The sequence below is a fragment of the Aphelocoma coerulescens genome, chromosome 17 (genome assembly GCF_041296385.1).
Source record: "Aphelocoma coerulescens isolate FSJ_1873_10779 chromosome 17, UR_Acoe_1.0, whole genome shotgun sequence".
Classification (NCBI taxonomy): Eukaryota; Metazoa; Chordata; class Aves; order Passeriformes; family Corvidae; genus Aphelocoma; species Aphelocoma coerulescens.
The window spans coordinates 3,467,481-3,490,997 of NC_091030.1; the positions used below are offsets into that span (position 1 = coordinate 3,467,481).

The window sequence follows — 23,517 nt, forward strand, 5'->3', positions numbered from 1 at the left end:
AATACAAAATGAAACAGCAGATATTAAAGTTGGAGGGTTGTTACTCTGTGCCTTCAGGCTCCTGGCCACCCTACCCACCTCCTCCCTTCTCTCCCCACTCCCCCTCGGTCTCACTGAAGGCAGGGATAGCCTTTTCACCTCTGCCTTCTCCAAGGCAGCCTGTCAGGCTTGAAATATTCACCAGCTCTCCCCAGCCCCCACCCCAACCTCATGCAATGCCTCAACATTCACCACTCACTCGGGAAGCTGCAGCCCTGCCTTATCTGTCATGGCATTGTACAAAGCCTGTGTTGTGTTTAATTGGCTTGTTCTTGCTAATCTACCACGATTATTGTATTTTTATTTCATTCTTGAAGGTCATTATTAAAATAAGCCCTTTTGCTTAGAGCAGTTCATCCCCACAAGGTTCCCCGCCCCCGGATAACCAAACCCTCCTTGTGCCTCCTCCCGGCTCCCCAGCGCTGCTCAGACCTGCTGGGCACCTTTCCTGTCAGCACCAAGTGCTTGGGGTGATGGGTGAGGAGCCAGTGAGTAATTTCCAGTGCACGGATCCAGGCTCCCCTGGCCTTTTTCCTCCCCACCTGCTTCATCCCAGCAGGACCTGCACCCTGCAGCCAGGCTTCCTCAGCTCACCTGCACAGTTCAGCATCTCAGTCTGGCAGAGGAAAAGCCGGAGATCTGGTTAGTGACTGTACTTCCTTTTACAGAGACACAATTGCAGCGTGTGTCCCCTTCTTCCACACCCCTCATCCTGCCACCCCATTCGGTTGCTGTGCTTCCAGGGGCTCTCCTGAGTTAATGTTCTACAGAGGCAACAACCTCCAATAAAGTGCTAGTTCAGAGATCCTTCGGTGCTAGCTACCACTTATGCTAATAAAGGAAATTTATGCAGAAAGTCATAAACAGAGAGCTCTCCCCAGTGCCCTTGCCAGCGCAGGATTGCTCCCTGCGGAATAGATTATCACGCTCTGTGCAGACTAGTTCCAAAATGACTCTAGAAATGGGGCTTCCCCCATGCTCCCCGGGGGGCTATTCTGCAGTCAAACAGGCCCTAAGAGTTCCAAGAGTTTGGGTCTTTTGGTGGTAATGTGGTGGAGTTTTTTTATCCAAATCATTAACTCAGGGTTTTTTCTTCCCTTCCCCTCCGCTCGTTTTTTAACATTTTCCTTCCCTTACACACCTCCTCCCCTGCTCTTCCCTCACAGTACTCCCTGGGGCAGCACACAAATGCAGCTGCAGATCATAAAAAGTAATAGAGAAGCTCAGAAATTTAAGAAAGGGGGGGAAAAAAAAAGATGACAAGCTCGCTCTGATCATCTCCTTTCAAAGCCACTGTCTGTGAGAACACAGTGCTGCACCTGCAGGGCATTTCATGGGTGGCTCTGGCGCTGTGCGGGTCTGCAGGGACACAGAATCGTGGAATGGTTTGAGTTAGAAAATCTCTCTGAGATCACCGAGTCCAGCTGTTAACCCAGCAGTGCCAAATCCAAGACATGGTGCCTGTCCAGGCATGGTGCTGGGTGGAGGAGGGCTGGAGACAGCCTGGTCTTGGGGTGGTCCAAGGGGTCCCATCGGCACCGCGTGCAGGCTGGAGCACTCTCTGCATCTCACTGCCAGCAGCATCACACAACTGACCTTGGAGAGGCAAAATGGGGTTTGCAGTCAAGTGGGTTTGGCTGTTTTCAGGCTCTGCTGGAAGGAGAAGAACAAGCAGCCGGGCTCAGGCGTGCTCCTGGGACCAGTCACCTCAAAGACACAAGGATGTGGGAGGAGCTGAGCTGCCACCAAAGGGTTCCTGACAACCAGAGCAGTGTGACTGAAGGTGGGGGCAGATCCCAAGCTCAATAGGAACACAAAAAACAAGAAAAGCTCCTCAGTTCGGATGGAGAGCTTGCAGACTGCATCATCCAGAGGTGGTCCAAGAGATGAGCCAGGGTGAGCAGGGAGGACAGAGTCAGCCTCTTCCAGGCCTCAGCCCCTGGAAACACTTCAGGCAACCGGAGGGTTGGGCTGCTCCAACACAACTCTCTTGGTCTTGGCTCTGGAGCCCTCTGCGCCATCCCCACATCCCTTCGGCCTCCCTAATCCCAGGCTTTAGGCTCCCTGAACACATCAGGGAGCAGATATTGATTTGCCTGTGCTGCCCACAGATCTCGGTCTGACTCCACAAAGCCCAGAGAAGCTCAGCACACTCCGCGCTCCTGCAGCTGCTTTGATTGCAGTTCAGGCTCCAGCACATTACCCTTATTTATGATGCCAGGGCTTCCGTGTGGCGCCTCAGGCACTCTGAAATTATTACAGGGCCCTTTGACTTTCAATTCCCTTCCATCCAATCCCATCTTTACCTGTCGGCAGAGGCTCCCCGGCCAGCGGTGGGAGCCAAAGGCGCAGGCAGACAATGCTCCTGCAGGTTCTGCTGATCCTGCAGGAATTGCTGGCACGTGGGGCATGGGAGAGCAGGGGGAGAGCGCTCCTGGGTGAGGCTTTTTTGGATAGAGGAGACACCCAGGCTTGGAGCAGCACCAGGGGTGCTCAGCCACAGCCCCTCCGTGGTGCCGCCCTGATGCTGCCATGAGGGAAAATAAGGTGAAGAAATGTGACTTCAAGCATCAGAGCCCCTCTTTCCTGCATCCTGCAGAGGTGAAGGGCACAGTGCCAGAGGGATGGGTGTGAAGGAGGTGCTTTCATGCACGGATTTTGCTCTCCTTCCCTCTCTCCTTCCCCAGTCCCCACCCCTCTGTTAAAGCACAGGAGTTTTCTTTGGAGGTGCTTTAGGGTTTTAGTAACAAGCTCAAGCTTTACTACTTCTCTGGAGCCTCTTGGCTCACCCAAGAGAAGTGCAGGATTTACTTTTGAAACAGCACCTGAAGGCACAAGGAAGAGGGAGATGTCACAGGAGAAAGAGCTGCTGGTCCATGAAAGCTGCTGTTGTGGCAGTGCATGGGGAAAGCTGGGACAGTCCTCTGTTCCCAGCTACTCCAGATCCTCAAATCCAACAACAGACAGACCTGATAAATGGGGAGAAAAAGATCTACCTGAAAGGCACAAGCATCATTTTTGATGGTCCAACTCTCAATCTCTGTTAAAGAAATCCGTGCCTTTGATTCTGAAGCTTTTCTGCAGGTAACAGGCACACAGCACTGGCCTGGCTCTGTGTTCAGGGTGGATGAAGTGAGACAGGTTTGCATGCAGACTGTGGGGATGTTCTGGTTCACAAAACCCAGTGATGGGCAGGGAATGAGCAGATCTGCTCCATCAGGGCAGGCAAAGCCGCCCAACCCGAGCCCTGCATGGACCTGGCCTGCCCCTCTCCAGGTGCCAGCCTGCCCCTGCTGCCACACAGGACATCTCTCCATCACTGCCCCAGTCCTGCATGGGACTCCAGCCTGTCTGAAAACACAGCCTGGCTCCTGCAGGACCACTGCAAGCTTTAGAGGGTCTATTCCCACCACACGTCCAGAGGAATGGCCTTTGAAAGCCTTCATTAGGCACCTGGGTAAGGAAAAACCCCTATTTAACCCTCAAGGCCAGGCAGAGCTCAGCCATCTCACAGTCCCTCTATGGCTACACCGGAGCTTTGCTTGGAGCCTGAATGGATCTGAAGTGTCCAACGACACAACCAGGGAAGAGCTGCTGCCTCTGATAACCACTCACTTGAATTTTCACTGCAGCCAAGGGACCACCAGGGAGGTGGCTGGGCAAGGCACAGGGAGGGCACAGGGAAGGGACACAAAGAAGGGGCACAAGGAAGGCACAGGGAGGGCACAGGGTGGGCAGAAGGAATGCACAAGGAGAGCACAGGGAGAGCACAAAGAAGGCACAAGGAGAGCACAGGGAGAGCACAAGGAAGGCACAAGGAGAGCACAGGGAGGGCACAAGGAAGGTACAAGGAGGGCACAGGGATGGGGCACAAGGAAGGGCATCATGCATCACCTGCAGCAGCAGCACATGGTCCCCAGGTGCACAGGAAATTCTGGCATATGGAAAAAGGGCCAGATGGCTTCTGCCATTATAGCACAGATCCCAGAGAATGAGAGGGAAGGAGCCCAGTCAGTCCCCACCTGCCTGCATTGCTCCTGCTTCCTTTTCCTGGGTACCTAAGGCTGGGGTGGGGATGCCTTTTCCCAGGGCAGCCTCCAACACAGACACTGTGGCAGCAGAGCAGCCCCAGGAGTCAGGATGGCACTAGGTAAGGCTTGTGCAAAGGAGAACATTTGGAAAGCCACCCCTATGGTCTCTTCCTTGTGCAGGTAACAGCAGCAACAGCAAAGCTTTCCCTTTGTCTGTGAGTTTCTGCAGGAGCTGAGAGCTGGGAGCAGGGCAAGGGCAGCCGGGCACAGCAGGGCTGTGGGTATTAGGGCATTGCAGGACTGACACAAAGGGACAGAAAGGGAACGTGCCTGTCTTCCCTGTGAGCTGTGACAGGAGCAGAAGGGCAAGATGACCTATTCAGGTGATTTGAAGAGTGTGGCCAAGCCAGGCAGGCTCCAGGACAAAGCAGAGAGGTGCATTTGCTTCACAGCTGCAGAGGAGCCAGCATCAGCCCTGGGGGTGAGCACAGCTCCAGGCTCCATTAGAACCAGCCAAGAGCTTTCGAAGTCCTCTGCATTTTTAAATCTCTCTTTGGGAAACAGACCTCTTAAAATAAGGCAGTTTGACAGCTCATGGCTCTGCTCAGACTGTGAAGTAATTTTTCTACAATGGCTCCTCCATGGACCTGCCCCCCCAAAGGGGAGGTGGAACAGGCAGAGGAGGAGAGGAAAACAGGAGAGAGGAGGTCTGGTCGCCTTCTACAAACACTAAGACAGTTCCATCTCCTGAGAGGTGGATGTCCTTTTCCAAGGAGAAGGAGCTGGCTGGGCATTTTCAGGGGAGAAAAACAAAAGCAGCTAGTGGATTACTTGGGATCTTCTGCCTGTGTGTCACCTGGAGCACCAGGTGGGTGCATCAAAAGCCAAACAGCCTGAAAATTCTGGGTATGCCTTTGCCCAAAAAGGCAAAAATATCAGTTATTTATCAGCAGTTATACCTGCTGCCTCTCCACCTGGATTGGGATGGGGGCTCCTACACTCACCGTGTCCCTTCCCTGCTGTCAAGGCAGACATCCACAGTGGTTACAAAGGATTAAGAATCTTATCTCTTCTCCAGGACAGGCTTTGAGTGCTTGCTCCCTGGAAAGCCCCTAGAGCCTGCCAGGTATCCAAGGTACCACTCAAGTACCCAGGTTTTGTCTGGGCTACTCAGCAAACCTCAAATTCAGCTCTTACCCATAGAAATGAGTTCTTGCAACCTCACAGAAAATTCGTTTCTCTCTAAGACTATTACACCTTAACCCAGGAGCAACCTTGCACATTTATCTACACCAGCACCCAGAGAGATTCCCAGGACACTCTGACAGGACTGCCCCAGAGTGTCCCAGCCCAGGATGCTCTGACAGCCTCCCGTTGGCCAAGCACCACCAGAGCTCTGCAGGAAAGAAGCCCAACAAGGGCTATGGGAAAGCAGACTGCTGCTCCCAAAGATGCCATCCCAGGGTGCCAGATCCCCCTGAGCAGGACAAATCACCCGGGCAGCCTCAGCCCTGGAGCCAAGGGCTGCCCTTGGAGGCTGCAAACCATCAGGCTGCCAGAAGCAAAAAGGTTTACTGAGATGAGCTGCGAAAATTCTCACCTCTCTCTGGACTGACTCCCACTGCAGTGAACTGGACTCAGAGCAGCTGATGTAAGAGCACAGCAAAGTCGCTGGAGGGCTCAGAAAGTGGCACTGTAAGATGAGGAGACGTTAAAATCCAAAATAATAAAAGCAACCGAATTTATCAAGGCTTCCCAGAGCCTGGGGTAAAAACAATTTTTCCCCATTTAAAAGTGGGTAAGGCATAAGAGAAGCTGAGCAATTTGTCAGAGGTTGGAAGCAACAAAGTGGCAGAGACCAAAGCCTGAAGCAGACACTACACACCACCACCACCACCCAGCCGCCCCATTCCAGCCCTTCCCCTGCAGCTTCCCATCTCCTTCCCCACTAGGATATAACATGTCATTATCTGGTGCCCCCACCATTTCCACACCATTAGATCCAAGGGCAGCATGGTCTCATTTGTTGTCCTAATAAGAGCCTCAGTGAAAGCTGTACAGGAGCTGCCCAAAAAGGGACACCTACACCAAGACAGAAGAGACATGGAGCACTCTTCCCCTTGATCTGCATACACAAAGGTCATGGGAAAGTGGCAGAGGGGGATGAATCCTTGCAGCCTCATTAGAGGGAAAGAAACTGTTTCTGCAAATAATTGATTTCTAAATTTATCCCCTAATTAAATAGGTTCCCTGGACGAATCTGCATGCAAGATGCAAGGTGATGATTTAGTGCCTGGCTTCCTCTGGGAACGCATCAACACATGTTTGCAAATTGTCTCTCTGCCAGACTCAAAGGAAAGGTGATCATTTCCCCACGCCAGCGCTCCCAGCCCCTCCTGACAGCTGGAGCCTCGGCACAGCCGGCCGAGCTCCCTCTGCTCCAGGTTCATCAGAGCCACACGCAGGGAGAAGGGTGTTGGTCACCTGTCACCGTTCCCCTGCTCCAGAGCAGGGGACCCATCCCTGCTCACACCCTGCCCCAGTGGGAGCCAGCCAGAGGGGTTTCTGGCAGGCAGCAGCTGTGAAACTCCGGCAGGACTGCAAATGCACTGCCCAAACTCGGCATGTAGCGCGGCAAGAATGAGAAACATTATCTCCAAAACACGCTCCTGCTTCCGACATCAATTCCACGGCTGTTCCTGTCTAGTCGCTTTGACTTTTTCCTACAGACACCATCAGCTAATAAAACCTCCAGAGACGGATCCTGGGATAAAACCAGGCTACAAGCTCTGCAAAAATTAAGCACATTTATCACTCTTCAGCAGAGCGCTCCTTTTGGAAAGCAGAGAGCCCTGATGCTCTCAGACAAGCATCAAAGGGCTTGGGACGTGGAAACTCCATGTTAGCTTGCAAAGACAGCGGTGGCAAATATCCCTGCTGTGACAGAGCTCTGATAATTAACTCCTGCTGCCCGGGACGCTGAGCACAGAGCCCACAGCCTGTCCATCCATGGTGCTGGATCAAAGCTCTGCCTTCCCAAAAAGAGAGGCACTTGCCTGTATGTACACACTGTCCTCTCTCTGGAAGCAGAAAGCAGCAACACTTTTCATCCCCTCCTCTTTCCTCCCTGCCAGCTTTCCACCCACCGAGATCATCTGAGCACTGGGTGTACAGGCCCACCCTCCTGCAGCCCTTTGCTGTTTTCAGGACCTACAGCTGAAAATTGTCCCCCCTGATGCCCCAGGCATTGGGGTTCCTGCTCCCTGCCATGTGAGGCTCGCAAGGATGAGCCATAGGTTTTGATTTAGACTAAATATTAGGAATCCTTCCCTGAGAGGGTGGGCAGGCCCTGGCACAGGGTGCCCAGAGAGGCTGTGGCTGCCCCTGGATCCCTGGAAGTGCCCAAGGCCAGGTTGGACGGGGCTTGGAGCAACCTGGGACAGTGGGAGGTGTCCCTGCCCATGGCAGGGGGTGGGATGGGATGAGCTTGAAGGTCCTTTCCAAGACAAACCATTCTGTGATTCTGTAAGTGCAGCCTAAGTGCCCATCCCTGTCACACTGAGCAGATGTGATTTTCTCCCCACACCTCCCCCAAAAAAGTCTTCAAAACTGGAGCATCTCATAGCATTTTGGATTTCTCAACACTTCTGGATGAAAACTACCTTGTTAAGTGAGTCCTCCATCAAAAAAGCACTACCACAGATGGAGCTCAGGCCCTAACCTACTTCTGCACTCAAAAATAAAAAGCCATTAGGTGGCTAAATACTTTAGGAACTGTGTCCCTTCATCTCCCTGCTGTGGTTTTCCGTCTGTAGCAGAGCATCCTCCTTTATAAATTGCCTCCGAGAGCCTCTGATCTCTTCTAAAAGAAAACAATATTATTCACAGGATGGGAAAGAGATGGAAGAGAGCTAATTAGTCCTCATACAGAGGAGTTTGCAAGATACGACATTTAAATGAAGCCTGATTTTCAGATGGTGGTGCTAAAATCTTCATGTTCCGTCAATGGCTTTTTCTTCCAGAGGTGCTTTTTTTGCTCACCTTGAGCATTTTTAAAGGCAAAAAATATTTCTTTAGGTACCAAAGCAAATTCATAATCCAGATTTCCACCACCTTCCAGCTGGAACAAGTTAAAACCCCACTAAAAGCAGAGTCCTTGAGGCCCTGTTCCCCAAGGATGTGTGCACATAAAGCAAGGAAAATGTGTGGTTATTAGAGTTTAGCTTTATTGTTTCCAAAAAAAAACCACTGAAGATTGTGTTTATGATTCTGGAGAAAATAAAAGCCTCTCTCCAATTGTTAAAATAGCGAACATGAGATACTCCAGCGACTTCTAAGCAATCAAACAGCACAGCACCCTCTACTTGAATCCCAGAAAGCCTGTACAAGAGTAAAAATGAGCCTGGATAGGGACAGGAGACAAACTCATACCTCACCTTAGAGCCAAAGGAAGCAGAATTAGTTTATACAGTCATTTCATGAGGGTAAGTCACATGTATGACAAGAAAACCATTCAAAACTCATTGCAAAATTCCTTAAGAGCCAGTTTTGCTGGTTCTCAGAAACATCCTGATTTCTGGATAATCAAATCCCCATTGAAAGCCAGACTTGAGCAACAACACACTCAAAACCAAACAGAAAAGTAAAACCTTAGCTGGAGCTTTCTCTCTGGCCCTTACACAGGTCTCTTGCAAAGCCTTCCCCACCCAGCACAATGTTCACACCTTCAGAGGGCTTCTCCTGCCCCACCTCCCTGCCATGCTGAAGCTCTGCAAGGAAGGGTTTGTGTCCATCACTGCATCCTTCAAACAGCATTGCCCAAAAACCCAACAGCCTTCACCACTTCTGCCCCTCCACCTTCAGCCTGCAGGAAGGACAACCCAAAGGGTGTTTGTTATCCCACTCCTGTAAATACTACCAAGACTCCGTGAGGTCATGAATCATTGAATGGAGCTGTCTCTGCAGTTTAGGATGATGATGATGATGATGGAAGGGAAATGTGGGCCACAGAGGGGCCGTGTCCCTGGCACGGGAGTGGCTAGGGAGCCAAGGGGGATCCTTACCCAGCTCCTCAGTGTCTCTGCCCATCCATCAGAGCCTGACACCTGCCTGGCACGGCGGGGATCAAATTCATCTTGGAGGAAGCCAAGGGAAATACACCTTCCACAGTGATGGCCTGGGAAGGGAGGGAAACTCTTCACACCCTGTTCATAACCCTGCACCCCGCTTGAAAACCCAGGACCTGAGACCCTCCTGGCCATGTCTGGTGGATAACCTGGACAGGCTGACCTGGCAGCAGCAGGTCTTCCTTAGAGCTCCAGCACAGGGGAACAGACTGGGGGTAGGGATGGAGAAAGCCAGCGAGGACAGAGGTCCTGAGGAGGTGGTGACAGAATCCAGCCTCCAGACAATTTCACAGACACTTTCTGGAAGGTATTACTGGCAGCTCTAAAACAACCTGTTAGCGTGAGCCTTTGGGGCTTGCAATAAAAACCAAGATGTATTTTTCCCAGGTTAGATAGATGTCTGAAGATTAAAGGAGCAGCCTAAAAGAAGATTTCAATTCCACCCGTCCCTTTGCGTACATTTACTCGCAAGCTCCTCGCAGACGGGGGGGTCAGTGCCGGAGCAGGGGAGCCACAGCTGCCTTCATCCCAGCACAGGAACAGCATGCAAACCATGTCCTGCTCCCAAACCCACCCTGCTGGTTAATGGCTGCGTTCCAGGAAATGTGTAACAACACCAAACTGAATCTTAAACAATTTCAAAGAAACACCGAGTTCAACACACACAGCCAGATCTTCCAGCCGAGGCAGCACTGAGTGTCCACAGTAACTCCACGGTTTCTGTGCATCCTACTTCAGAAACATGTCCCAAAACTGATCAGAATGGAGGAGCTTCCAGGGCCACACTTTTCCCCTCTTCTGTAAATTTCTTCTGTGGGCTTCCTTCTGAAAAAGGACATAACCAAAACGAACATGCTGCCCCAAAGATGTGAGTTTTATCAACTAAACTCTACTTGGAAAAAGCTGAGAATCAACTTTTCCTGCAAGAGATCCCCCACTATGGCCAACATTGACCATCGCATCACACACTGTACTGCTACCTGTGCTCAGGGTTAAGATCCTTTTAAACTCCAGAAATTAAACCTTTGTGTCTCCAGATGTGCACACCAGAGCTCTGCTAGTTCCAATCTTACCCTTCACCTCCACAAGATCCCCAGCTCATCCCCCGCCTGTGACGGCGATCGATCCCATCCCTGCTTGCCTCACAAATCCTGCCCGCTCGCTCTTTTTTTCGCTCTGGATATTAAGGGAAGGAAATCTCTGGATCTATTTGAAATGAATTATACTCCAGTAATTGCAGCTGCTATAGGGCAGTATTAGGTCAAACTGCCCTTTTTGTGCTGTGTCTCAAGCACTGGAGATGATGAATGGGCTCATTTTCCGCAGAGCTGGATGCTCGCAGCTCCAGGTGAAGCCCACGCAAACCACAGATGCTCAGTGCTCCAATACCAGGGCTGCTGCCAAGCACTTCCTTTAATAAAACATCCAAACTCACACTGTACAAACACAATCCTGGCATGCATTCCTTGCCACTTGTTGTCATTGTCCCGTGGGTCCTCAGCACACAGTGCCATCCCCACTGCTGTCCTCTCCAGGCTGCACTTGACTGCTCAAGAAATCTGTGCCACTCTCCCCATCAGAAGGACCTTTTCAGCCCAAAACAGATTCTCCCCTCCCGTTCTAACTCTGTGTTAATTATTAAGATAGGGTGGGATTGCAGAGACTAATTACCACAGTAAAGTTACTCTCTTGAAGGCTGATAAGGGAAACAATTAGGATGGACAAGCATGGATTACAGAGCTCTAAATCCCTCTCTCTTGTCAAGATAATTCTGCTGCCCAAGCTCACAGATGACGAGCGAGTCCATCAGTGAACACGAGGCAGTGGTGGAGACCAAACAATGGGCTGGACCTTCACAGACTTCACAGAGCACAGCCCCTTCCTGCTGCAGCACAAGGGGGACTCTTCTCCAGCAGCTTCAGACTGGGACAAGCCTCCAACAGGCAGCTCCAAGGACCTCAGCACAGACACCTGTGCTGGGAAAAAGACACAGAGCCTGGGAAATCCCAAGAGGATCAGCCCCATGCATATCTCCAGTCACCTTCCATCCCATGTTCATCAGCTGGTTTGTCCCCATGGAAGATGCCCACAGGGGAGGTACAGCTGTGGCAGCTCAGGGGGCCTGGTCTGAAGTGTGATCTAGTGGGTGGCACCCCTGCCCATGGCAGGGGGATGGAACAAGATGATCCTTAAGGTCCCTTCCAAGCCAAGCCATTCTCTGATTCCATGACCTCCACGAGGTCCAGCCTAGAGGACCTTGCATGAGCCATTTTGTGCCTCACCAGAGCACAGACACCGGCAGGACACGTCCCTGTGCCCTGTTCAGACCCTGCAGCTCTCGGCATTTGTGCAAAACACAGCAAAAGTGAGGGTCGAGCTCAGGCAGAGCTGCCAGCGCCACCGAAATGAATCTTCATCCAGACAGCTGAGCACGAGCTAACTCACCCCGGCTCCCAGGCAGCTCCCAGCCCTCCCAGCTCCGGGCTCCTGCTCTCTCCCATCTCCCAGGGTCACATTCCTAGTGCAGCTCGGCACATCTCACATGCATTCCTCATGCATACACACAGATTATTTTCCTCTAACAATTTCAGGCACCCTGCGCTAGAGCATTTATAACTAATACATATTCTAATGTTCCTGTTCACCTGAGACACTCGAAACTTTCCCTGGCTCATTTGTCAGATTTATTTATTTAATTTTTTTAAATACCTTCTTCCCCTCAGGCCAGTCAAATGAGTCCAGTTAATTTTCATTTCCACAGACATGGAAAGTCATCTCAAGGTCATTTTTGGGTTATTTTACAGTTTCAAGTCTGGAGGGTTTTGCAGGATTTGCAGTGGAGGCTTCTGATTATCTGCTGCATATTGAAAGGAAAAGGAACCAGCTGAGGAGAGACAGTGATGAAGCACCCCATTGACACCCAGGTAATTAAGGAGAAACAAACATGTTTGTTGGCTGAAACAAGGGGGAAAAATGATGGAAACCACTTTATTCTAGCAAAGGAAGAAAGGAGGGAGGAAAGCAAAAGCAGCAGCTAATGGTTTCCATCAGAAGGGCACGCTTTGCTCAAGCCAAAACCTTCCCAGTATGTTTGCATTTCAGTGGGAAGGCTGTCGGGTGCCACCGGGAGGCTTTTGTCACTCCTGATCAGAAAGAGAGCAGAAAAAAGAAACCCTGCAAACTGAAAAACACAACCTTTGTGATGCAGGCAGATCAACACAGCCCCACTCTGAAAGGAAAATACAAAATATACCCCTGTATGTCCCAAGGGCTCGGAAGCATTGAAGCCTGGAAGTTTGCCATGGGACAGCCCCATATCCTCCTGACTTTAGCATTAAGGTCCAGGAAATTATTCCCTTGGGAATGGGTGACTCCCAGTGTCAGCCCAGCTCATGGGCAGGACCAGAGGATGCTGAAGCCAAAGGAAGAAACAACTTCCCCAGTGAACTTCAGCACTGGGCTCCCAAAGCTCGCCCGGCGCAGGCGCGTGCGTCAGTCTGCGCTCCAGAAGCGTTCATGAGGTGTTTTTAATATCGCGGTGGCAGACGGAGAAATGCAATCATGACTGAGCCACACATCTTCCCAAGTCCTCAGGGAGCTCGGGTACAAGCCTGGCTTTGTTTCTTTCCCAGGGAACAATCAAGATAGTGGGCTCGCAGCTCTCCTCACAGGCACTCTCCGGGGGCAGGGATGGTAATTGGTTTGTGTGCACTTCGGAGGCATTTTGGGTTTCAGGGAACTAGGCAGGAATACTCAAGCTCCGAGGCAGCAAGTGCCCTGGAGAGATCTAGAGCTGACAGTGGGTGCTGAGCTGGTACAATGCTGGCCTAAGTTCCCCAAAACTGGCTTTGTCCCACAAATCATTTGCTATCCAAAAAGCACTGTTGTTTTGGGGTTTTTTTCCCATGAACAAGCAACTTCCAGAGAGGAACAGCTAGGAGAAATAGCTTATTTTAGTCTCCTTAAAAAAACACAAATCCTATTATTGGGGGAGTGATTCATTCTGCTCCCCCAGTCCCAGGAGATGATGTTTCCCTTTCCAGGCAGGAAGGGAAATGCTCAGACCAGGCCTGAGGTACCAGCACCACCTCCCTGAGCTCACAATAGCCTGGGGACACTGGGGAGAGGGCAAAGCCCCAGCCCCCAATGGCACCAGGGCTCAGGGGAGGATGAGAAACAACATTGAGGGCATTGTACCAGATCATAGGATCATGGAAGGTTTCACTTGGAAGGGACCTTAAAGATCATCTTGTTCTGCCCTCTGCCATGGGCAGGGACACCTCCCACTGTCCCAAGCTGCTCCAAGCCCCAATGTCCAGCCTGGCCTTGGGCACTGCCAGGGATCCAGGGGCAGCCCCAGCTGCTCTGGGCACCCTATGCCAGGGCCTGCCCACCCTCCCAGGAAACAATTTCTTCCTGTTATATCCCATCTCTCCCTGCCCTCTGGCAGTGGGAAGCCATTCCCTGTGTCCTGTCCCTCCATGCCCTTGTCCCCAGTCCCTCTCCAGCTCTCCTGGAGCCCCTTTAGGCCCTGGAAGGGGCTCTGAGCTCTCCCTGGAGCCTCTTCTTCTCCAGGTGAGCACCCCCAGCTCTCCCAGCCTGGCTCCAGAGCAGAGGGGCTCCAGCCCTGGGAGCATCTCTGTAGCCTCCTCTGGCCTCTCTCCAGCAGCTCCAGCTCCTTCCTGTGCTGGGCCCTGGGGCTGGGGCAGCTCTGCAGGTGGGGTCTCACCTGAGCACAGGGGCAGAGTGGGAGAAACCTCCCCCCCCCCAAACACGCTGGCCACGCTGCTTAACCTCAGTTTCAGTTCTACTCCCAGGTAGGCTCACATCACCTTGGAGAGGTTTAAACAAGGTGGCTACAGAGCCATCCTCCCACAGCTGCTCCTTTCCCTGGTGGCACAGGGAACCCTGGAAACACAGGGAGACGCAGGCACCAGGCAGCCTGCAGCAGTGACCCGACACCTCCAGCTGCTCAGGTCAGGTCCTTGCAAGATGCTAATGCTGTAAGAGTACAGCTGAAGTCAGGACTATTTTCCTGCTGACTGTGAAATGTATTGCCATGTACACTTGTCCAGCTACAGCAGTACCAAAGGCACAGTGCACAGCCTTGAGATTTAGTCATTTTTCTGGTTGTTGAAAGCACTAAGGAAAAAAATGAAACATAAAATGTTTTGCTGTGAACTCAATGTTTCATTCGACAATTAGTTCTGAAACACTGAATGTCTGGAAACCAAGCCAAAAATCCCCTAAATTTTAGAAAAAGATCATTAAATCACTGTTGGGCCAAACCTATTAAAAAAAATAAATGCTTGGGTCAGAAAAATCTCAGTTCTGCTGTGGGATCAGCCCAGTGGGAATGACCCCTGGGCACCAGAAAGGAAAGAAGGATGGAAACCCAACCAAGCTCAGCCAGTGGAGGGAATGGCACTGCCCTTGCCCTTCCCAGAGCACAACTCCCACCCTGCCAGCGCTCCTCTGTCCATGTGTTAGCACGGATTTGGCAGCATCATCCTGCCTAGTAAGGATTTTCCAAGTTTCTGCATCCAAGGACTGGGTTTAACACGGGTCCAAAGCTCCTGCCCCTGTGGGTCAGGGGGATTAGGTGTGAGCTGACACAGAGGGCTCCACTGAGACGCAGTGATCAGCAATCCAAATTAAACATAACCCAAATTAAAACCCGCTGCTGCCAGCCCCTTGGCTGGGCCAAACTCCCTCTTCTGAGGCGGAACGAGCCCCTTCTCCACACACCAGTGACCACAGGAAAAGCTGCTGCTTCAGCACCTGCACAGCCAGCCAGGAGCAGGGAACCCTCCCCAGGTTCACTTCACTGCTCCTGCTCCTTCTGAGCTTCCCTTTTGCTCACAGCCCCCTGGGCACTCTCTGCTGTCTTGTTTTTTAAGGGAAAACTACAAAATAACCCTGAATGAAGAGATGTGACTTCTCCTAACAGCAAGCCCTGGGGCTGTGCATCCCTCCTGCTGCCCAGCTTGGAGCTGCAGGGATGTACCACGGCCCCTGGAGCTGGAGAGGCTCCTGGTTTGTAGGGATCTGTGCTGCTGGAGGGAAGAGGGAGCAGCGAGGAGATAAGGACTCGCTCCTGCACATGGTGCAGAGAAGGATTAGATACTTACAAATATTTTATCCTAGCTAAAGTAATTGCACCACTTGTTCTTATGAGTCAGAGCTATTTATTTTCATGCTTCAGGGCATCAGTTGATCACACCAGCTGAGGTCAGGCAGAAATTCCCACTGCTCCTGTAAGCATTTTGCATATTGCAGGGATGTGCATTAGCACCAGTCCCTGCAGCCTGGCACTCCCCCATCCCAGTCACCCTCCTCAGTCCCATCCCATGCAGAGGACACACCAGCACCTGAAGGGAGACGACAAAAAAGGTGGGGAGAGGCTTTTTGCAAGGGCATGTAGTAATAGGACAAGGGGGAATGGCTTCACATTGACAGAGAGTAGGTTTAGATGAGGTACCAGGAAGAAATTCTTCCCTGTGAGGGTGGTGTCCCTGGCACAGGGTGCCCAGAGCAGCTGTGGCTGCCCCTGGATCCCTGGCAGTGCCCAAGGCCAGGTTGGATGGGGCTTGGAGCAACTGGGATAGTGGAAGCTGTTCCTGCCCGTGGCAGAGGGGTTCAAATGAGATTATCTTTAAGGTCCCTTCCAACCCAAACCATTCCATGATTCTGTGATTCTGTGGTTTTAAGAAGTACAACACAACTGTCACTGCTCTCACCAGTTTAATGCCTGTCCGTGGAGCAGCACATCCCACACTCCTGCCCTAGGCAGGAGCCTCTTGCTACCTCTGAATATCGTGGCCACATCCAGCTCCACTCCAGCCTCCAGGCAGGAACCGGGCAGAGACACCAGCAGGAAGAGCATCCAAATGAGAAGGGATGGTATCGGTTGTGCAGGAGGCAAAAATGAAAATAACTCCTTTTGACCCTGGAGCACGAGAGCCAAACTGGGGTCACTGAAGCTCGTTTTGGTGGCCAGCAATGCCACGGCCTCTGCTGGGAGCAGACACGGATAACTGCTCGTTCCTGAGTGCTCATGGACACGCAGCTCTAATTGGTGACCAGCAAGAACCCTCCCCAAAACAATATTTTGCCAATATTAATAAATAAAAACTAGGCAGCATGTGCTTGGAAGGGGCAGAGGAATGCAAGAAAACAGCCACAAGCATTGGACTGGGAAAAAAACACCTCCCTGGCCTAACCAACCAGCTCCAGTAATCCAGAAGCATTTAATAAAGCTTTGGGAAAGGAACAGCCCTTGATCTCTGAGCACTGAGCATGAAATGAAGCAGCAGAGGCCAACGTACACCAAATAAAAGGTTCCCTCCACACAAACAACAGGTTGGCTGCTCTTGGAGAAAAACACATGCATGTGGCAGCAGGGATGCAAGATGTTTCAGCATCCCCGAGAGCACACACAAACCAGGTCAGAGAGTGTCCCCTACCCTGCATCCAGCCTGGAACACCTCCAGGAGCTGCAGCAGCACAGGATAGCTCCCTTGTCCCCTTCCTGCCATCCTGCTCGTCCCCTAAATCCACCCCCAGCTGTCCTCCCAAACAGCACCGTGCTGCCTGCTCAGCCCTGCTCCCAGGCTCACCACAGCCAGGTATCTCCACATTTCCTCATCTGCGCCTCACTGATCCCCATTAGTAATTACACTGCAGCGGCAGCAGCAGCTCCATAACTTTAATTATAAGACAATTTCTGTTCTAATCCCAGGTTTTGAGTCACCGCCGCAGACCCCCCTTCTCTTCTCCCCCCATGCTCTCATTCGGTCATTCCAGAAGTGAAATCATGCAGCCAAGGAGGAGTTTGAGCAATTAGGGCTAATGATCATTCCGGCATGGCTTTCATACAGATGCCTGACACGGCTCCAAGGGCAGGACCGCAAAGCCACCCGCGCTTGGAAGCTTTGCCATTCCTTATGTTGTCAGGAACAGCACCAGGATCCTTCCTGGAAGCTTGAATTAGTTTACTTTTCAAACAAAAAAGTTTATCATTTCCAAAGCCCTGCGACACCCTTCTCTCACAGCTGGCATCTCACCTTCAGCAGAGCCCACCATGGAGATGGGCTGCAAACTCAGCAATCCCTCCACATCCACAGCATCCCAGCAGCATCCTCTGGTGACATTCCCTGCAAGACAGCTGGGCTACAGCGAGAGCATCAGGAATGTAAAACCCCCCCTGTCACAAGTCAGAAGCCCCAAGTTTCACTTCCAGATCTTCAGTTCAACTCCCTCAGCTTCACCTCTCATCCCCCCCACCTGTCACCAGGGATAATATTTTTTCCCTGACATGCTTTGTTATTCAGAGATAGAAGATTCTGTAAATGCTGAATTATTATCATCAAATTATAATACTCAGAACACTGTCTCCCTTTGGGATTGGTGCTGCAGAAGGAGAGAGCACAGCACAGGCACCCAGAGCTGAAATGTTCAGTTCCCTTAGAGATAGCAGGGACGGATGCTGCTTTAGTACTTTCTCTCTTCCTCAGCTGTCCTGGAAGAGCTCCTCTGACAGGTCTGCTGGAGAAAACTGAACTATATTTGAAAGGTAATTTTTGAGCAAATGGAAACAGAACTGTCAGAGTTGTCACGATGAGATTTTTTGGAATTTCCCTCTCGTTTCAAGGGAGGGAGGAGGGAGAAATCATCGTTTCCAAAATGGGATAGCTCCTGATGCTGCTTCCAGCTTCCCCAGGCTCCCTGCAGCCGGTAGGACTCCACAAAAGCCCCCAACATGGAATCATTCAGCCCCACACACTTGGTTCTCTCTCATTTTCACTTTCAGAAGTAAAAATAAAGCAGATTCCAGATGAAACACTCACAGTCCAGGACAAAGGAGCAACCTGTTGAGATTCCTACAGGGGAAGGCATCCTCCTGCCTCCTGCTGGAGCCAGCACTAACAGGCCTCCAGCACTGAACCTCGGGACACACACCTTCCCCAAACGTGCAGAAAAGCCAGCCCACATCACCGGGACTTCTCAAAATTACAGCAGACACACCCAGAGCCAGCAACATCCAGCCCTGGTACCTGCAGGGCTCCCCCTGCACAAACCCCTGGGCAAGTGAAGCACCTTAGGGAAGAGCCTGGAGCAGGACCAAGCCACTCACTCCTGCTCATTTTAAGCCTTCACTTTGTCATCTTGGAGCCCCTCAAACGCCACATTTTCAGGAGAAGAGGGAAAGACAGCCAAACCTCCGGAGATGGGCAAAGGCTAATGAACTGCTAAGCACCGAGAACCTCGAGATTGCCCAGGAAGAGCCCTGGCCCAGCTGCTCCAGCGCCTGCCTGCTCCCATCACTCAGGCCAATGTCAGAAATATTCCTAACAAGTCACAGGGAGAACACAAATGCTGCAGGCAGCAGCACCGTGGCACAAAGCCATCGGGCTGGTGAGCTGGAAAGGGGAGAGGCAGAGCTGCAGCTTGGGATGGGAGGTTCTGCTCCTCTGCTACACAACTCGCCAGCAGCTTTTCCCTGAATGGTTTTTTTTTTTTCTCTGTGAAACTCGCCCTGTTCCCCCTTCCACAGGGAGTTCTGTGCAGCAAAACCCCAGCTCGTGTGGGCAATGGAAATGTCAGCCTCACCAGTTCTGCAGGGAAACTGGGCTTGCTGTGCCCACAGAGCATCGTGCCAGCACCCCTGCTCCCTGTGTGCCATCCCAGCTCGGGCACAACTTCCCAGTTCATCCCAGAGCCCCCACAGCAGCCTTCCCACCTCTCAGGGGTCCAGGCACAGCACCAGCACAGCTGGCCCCCATCTCAAGGTGCAGCCTGGTCCCCTCCTCCCAACACACTCCTGCTGTCACATCCACAGCTTTTTCCCTGGGAATGATGACAGCAGATGATACAAGACCTTGAATTTAATTGCAGTGGAAGAAAAAAAAAAATTAAAAAATGCTCAGAGTGATAAAGAACCCCTTTCATAAACCACATTATTTGTGTCTCTTTTCTAAATAATTTTAGAGTTTGCTTGGGGATTGGTTTTTGTTTTGCAATTCAGGACCACAGCCTGCAAAGAAAAGAGGTGGATGGTTGGGCAGGCCACGGTTTTCCCAGGCACTTTTGGGCTGTTTCTTCCACAGACCTTGTGCTGCCAGAGAAGAATGGGAACGGTCATGCAGTGGTCATTAATAAATGGATTATTTGTGCATTGCAGGGAAGGGTCTTAGCGGAGCAGGGGGGAGCTGGGAGGGGAAGAGGCACCATGCCAGCCTCACTGGAGGGCAAACAGTGATTAAATATTTATAGATTTTAATGCATTGATTTGTTAAGTCGGGAAACAGTCCTTTAAGAGTTTCAAGATGCCTTTCAAGGCAATTCTCTAATCAGCAACCCAGGTGCAGCAAAGAGGAGCTCAACAAGAGGCAGAAAGCACTCCAGGGGAAAGTGTGGCAAGAGGAGCTCTCCCCTCCTCGCTATCAGGGATCTCTGTGGCCAGGCTGGGATACAGGGGCACAAAGAGATTTATGTCCAAGGCTTTCTAATTAAGTTTCGCCTGGGAAGGATTTCTTTTTGGACAGCATTTCCGCAGGAGAAAATTAAATGACACGCTGCTTAGGAGAAACAAACTGCAGCATTTCGTGCTGCCCTTCCAAAAAGTGTGCAATCTGACCAAGGAGAGCTGCTGCCCACACCAGCCTCTGCATCGCCATCCCTACACCGGCTCCTTGCCTTGCTTTGGGAAAAACTCCACTTGAAAAGCAGAAATAACCCAAAATCGGGGATGTCCAGCAAGTGCTGACCCAGGTAGGGCAGCTCATTGCCCCTGGGTCTGGCACAAGGTCCCTGGAACCTACCCCAGACCTTCTCGGGGGCACCGTTTGTCCTCTGGAAACCTTTCAGTGCCATGAAAGCAAAGGGGTTCAGGCAGGCATTTCTCCTGAACAAGTGCTACTCACCTTCCCTGGGCCTCTGCTGATGGCAAACCTGCCTCCCCATCCCTCTTTTCTGATGGAGCAGAGCTGGGAGCAGGACACCTGCCCAGCAGAATCCTAAACCCTCCTCCAATTCAGCCATGAAAAACAATGTCAAAGTAAAATCTCATTTTTAATTCTAATTAAGCCAACTGGAGGGTACAAATTAAATGTTCCCCCCATGCTCCCTCCCTTTTTCCAGTGAAATTATATTTTCTGATGGGAAAGCTGTGAAAAAAGTTTTGGATGCTCCTCTCTGGCTGTGTAACATCAGGAAGCCCCAGGGCTGCAAATACAACATCCCACAGCCCATTGAATCCATTAGCTTACTTATCAATATGAGATTAACTATTCCAGTTCACAGGATGTTTGGTCATTTTTTAGTGCTCCAACTACAACATCCAGAAGAGCTGAGATGCTCTGCCTTTAATTAGCTGCCCCTCATGGTCACAGCTTTCAAGGCACAAGGTGATGCCTCCTCTGGGCTCACAGACAAAATGACAAATAAAATCCCATTTCAGGAACATCTGCTCATGCCTGGGCTGACAGGATCAGCTCCTGAAGCCCCGTTCCAGGAGAGTGCTGCTGTCCCACTGATGACTCAACAAGTGTAGCCAAGTGTGCCTTGAGTTTGGGTTTGTGCTGCCGAATTCGAACAGGAAAAGGGAGGAGTGGGACAGAAGAGGGAGGGAGCACACAAACAGGGGAGTACAAGAAACCGCACACATTTTGTTCCTGAATCCTCCAAACGTGACTCACTTTGCTCTATTGTGACAAACTGAAACGCCTCTGAGGAGTTCATTTCACGTCTCATCCATTCTCTGAATAATGGGAAAATCCCTCTTTGTTTCTCTAAGGTATCAGCACGCACCACGTGCACCCACTGCCATTAGACATAATGGAACCAGATTGTCCCAGAAGTTGTTTTCGATTGCTTGAGTGCATCCTTCATTTAGGGAAACGAGAATGTATGAGCTGCTGTGCCCCAGCCGATGTGAGGACACAATCTTTAAGCTGGAGACAGGGCCATTTGTTTCCCAGCGTTGGCACGGGAAGAAAGTTGGTCATTTCCCCAGCTCCAGGACAGGGTTAACCAAGGTCTTGGCCATCCTGCTGGGAATACCCAGGCTCCTGCCAGCAGAGGCCACGGGTAAAACTAGAGGCCCTGGGGCAAAGGGTCCCCAGGGGCTTGGATGCTCCCATGAAGCCTGGAGATGCCCTCGCGCTGGGTGATGTCAAGCGAGGACGCTGTGGGATGCACCGGGGATGCCTCTGCTCCCCCGGCCCTCTCCCAGTACATCCCATCGTGCCCTCAGGCAGCACACAACGGTGACAGCACAATGGCAGCGCTCAGGGATGCTGGAGACCTCAATGAGGAACAAAACCCCTGCTTGTCCGCCAGGGAAAGGATCCCCCAGGGACACACGTTCTAGCTGGCTGCCTACCATTTACTTTGGCTTCTTGGGACAAAAGAAAGTTTGAAAGCCTTGGAGACAAAGCAGGCTGCCTTCAAGACTCCGCCTGTGATAACGATGTTGTTAACATTGCTAACATCGCTTCTGCATTCAGAGGGAACCGGTGGGGCTTCGTGAGGGAGAGCGATGGATCACAGCAGCCAGGTTTTGAGCTTTGTTATTTTTAATTGACTGCCACCTTGAGAGAGTTCCTCCTCCCAACATGAAAAAAAATAAAATAGAAAAAGAAAAATCCAAACAAAGCAAACGAGTCTGTCAGATCTGTTTCAGCAGAGCATCGACCTGAAGCCTCAGCAACAGCGGTGCTGAAAGCCGAGCACGTGCCTGGGCTGTGCTGCTGAACCGGGACAAGCAAATTCTCACCAATTCCTGTCCCGCACTCACAGGACCGGACAGTCATTCCCCCAGCCACGCTGCACTCTGGGGACTTCAGGCCTTTTAAGTCTAACAAGTTTTAGGTCTTCCTCTTGGAGAAAGTATGAGATGCGAGAACAAGCAGAAGGACAAAATCTGTGCCCCACCCTCACACTCTTCTTTTCCACTAAATACTTATTTGCCTTTCAGATTTACCTCCCTGGCCCTTCAGGGAAGGAACAGAGCAACACCTGACAGCAGCCAGACCAAACCCAGACCAGCAAGCACCACCAGTGAACACGGGAGACTGCGGGGAGAGGCGTGAGGGTCACAAAGGGAGGTGGTCCCAGGGCTCTGCCACAGCCAGTGTCACCTCCCTGCTGTCCCCATGCCCAGCAGCTCATTCCAGCCCCATCCTAATTTCCAGACAGATGAGCTCTGGGTCACACTGCATCATATCTTTTTCCCTAGAGCTGGCACCCAGCCCTCCCTTTATAGCTTCTCCTGGCACGGTTTCAACAGCAATAGGTTTTATTATTCTGCCTTGCTGCCCTAATTCTCTCTGCACTCAATTTTCCACTGACCCTCTGCTGCGTTTGCTCGCTCTGGGCAGGCAGCAGGCAGCATTCTCTCGCCTGCCCACATGGAATGGGAATAGAGGGGCAGGACAGGCACCTCCTGGTCCTGCTGGCATCTGCACGGACACAGCCCTGTGGGACAGAAACGCCCGGGAAGCTTCTGAAGGGAGCAGAAAGGCACCGAGGGGGGAGATGGGGAACAAAAGGAAAGCCAAGGAAATAAAAAATGATGCAGCACAAAGAAAGTGAAGGGTCAGGGGAAGAGAAAGAAGAGCAAGAGCAGCAGAAATCCAGATGATGACGTGGGAAGCGCAGCGCTTGATAAATGGGTGATAAAAGAGCTGCATGGCACCAGCAGGGAGGCACCGCAGCTCTGGCACGGCCCCGCCTCGGGAACACTCCCGGCCCCAGGAGCCACCAGTTCAGCCCTGCTTGGCTCCTGGGCACGGTTTTCCTTGGGACACCCAGCAGAGCAGCAGGGAAGGATGCAGATGGTTTTGCTCCAAGGACAGCACAGGCTCGTTTCTGCATTCTCTTCTGGCTTCTACTCGGTCCCACAGGCGGGGCAGAGAGATGTGGTTGCCCCTTGCTTATGGCTGGAGTTTCCCCCAAAATAAGTGGATTGCTCCTAGGAGAGGGCCCACCTCAAAGCCAGGATTACAGCTCTGAGTGCTGCACCCATTCGCCTCGGGTGGCACAGCAGGCGGGACAGGAGCCTGGCAGCACCCTCGTCCTGCCTCCAGCCGGGACCTTCCCCCTTTCCACATCACAGAGGGATGCAGAGACACAAACACAGCATCCCTAACCTGCAGCTCTGTCCCCCGTGACACTGGCTGTCCCCAGAAGTCACCTCACCTGCTCCCACTGGCTTTTCCATGCCCTCCCAGCCCACTCCATCACAAGCCCTATCTGCAGAGACCATGCAAACACCCGCACCCTGACAGGGGTGAGAGCGAGGGGATCGGTGCCAGCGC

At 51.7% G+C, this 23,517-nt stretch overlaps 1 protein-coding gene across 1 annotated transcript in view; it reads right to left on the reverse strand.

Annotated features, from left to right (window-relative positions):
* ASTN2 (astrotactin 2) overlaps positions 1 to 23,517 on the reverse strand; it is a 320,390-nt gene that overhangs the window by 273,138 nt on the left and 23,735 nt on the right. The window lies entirely within an intron of this gene.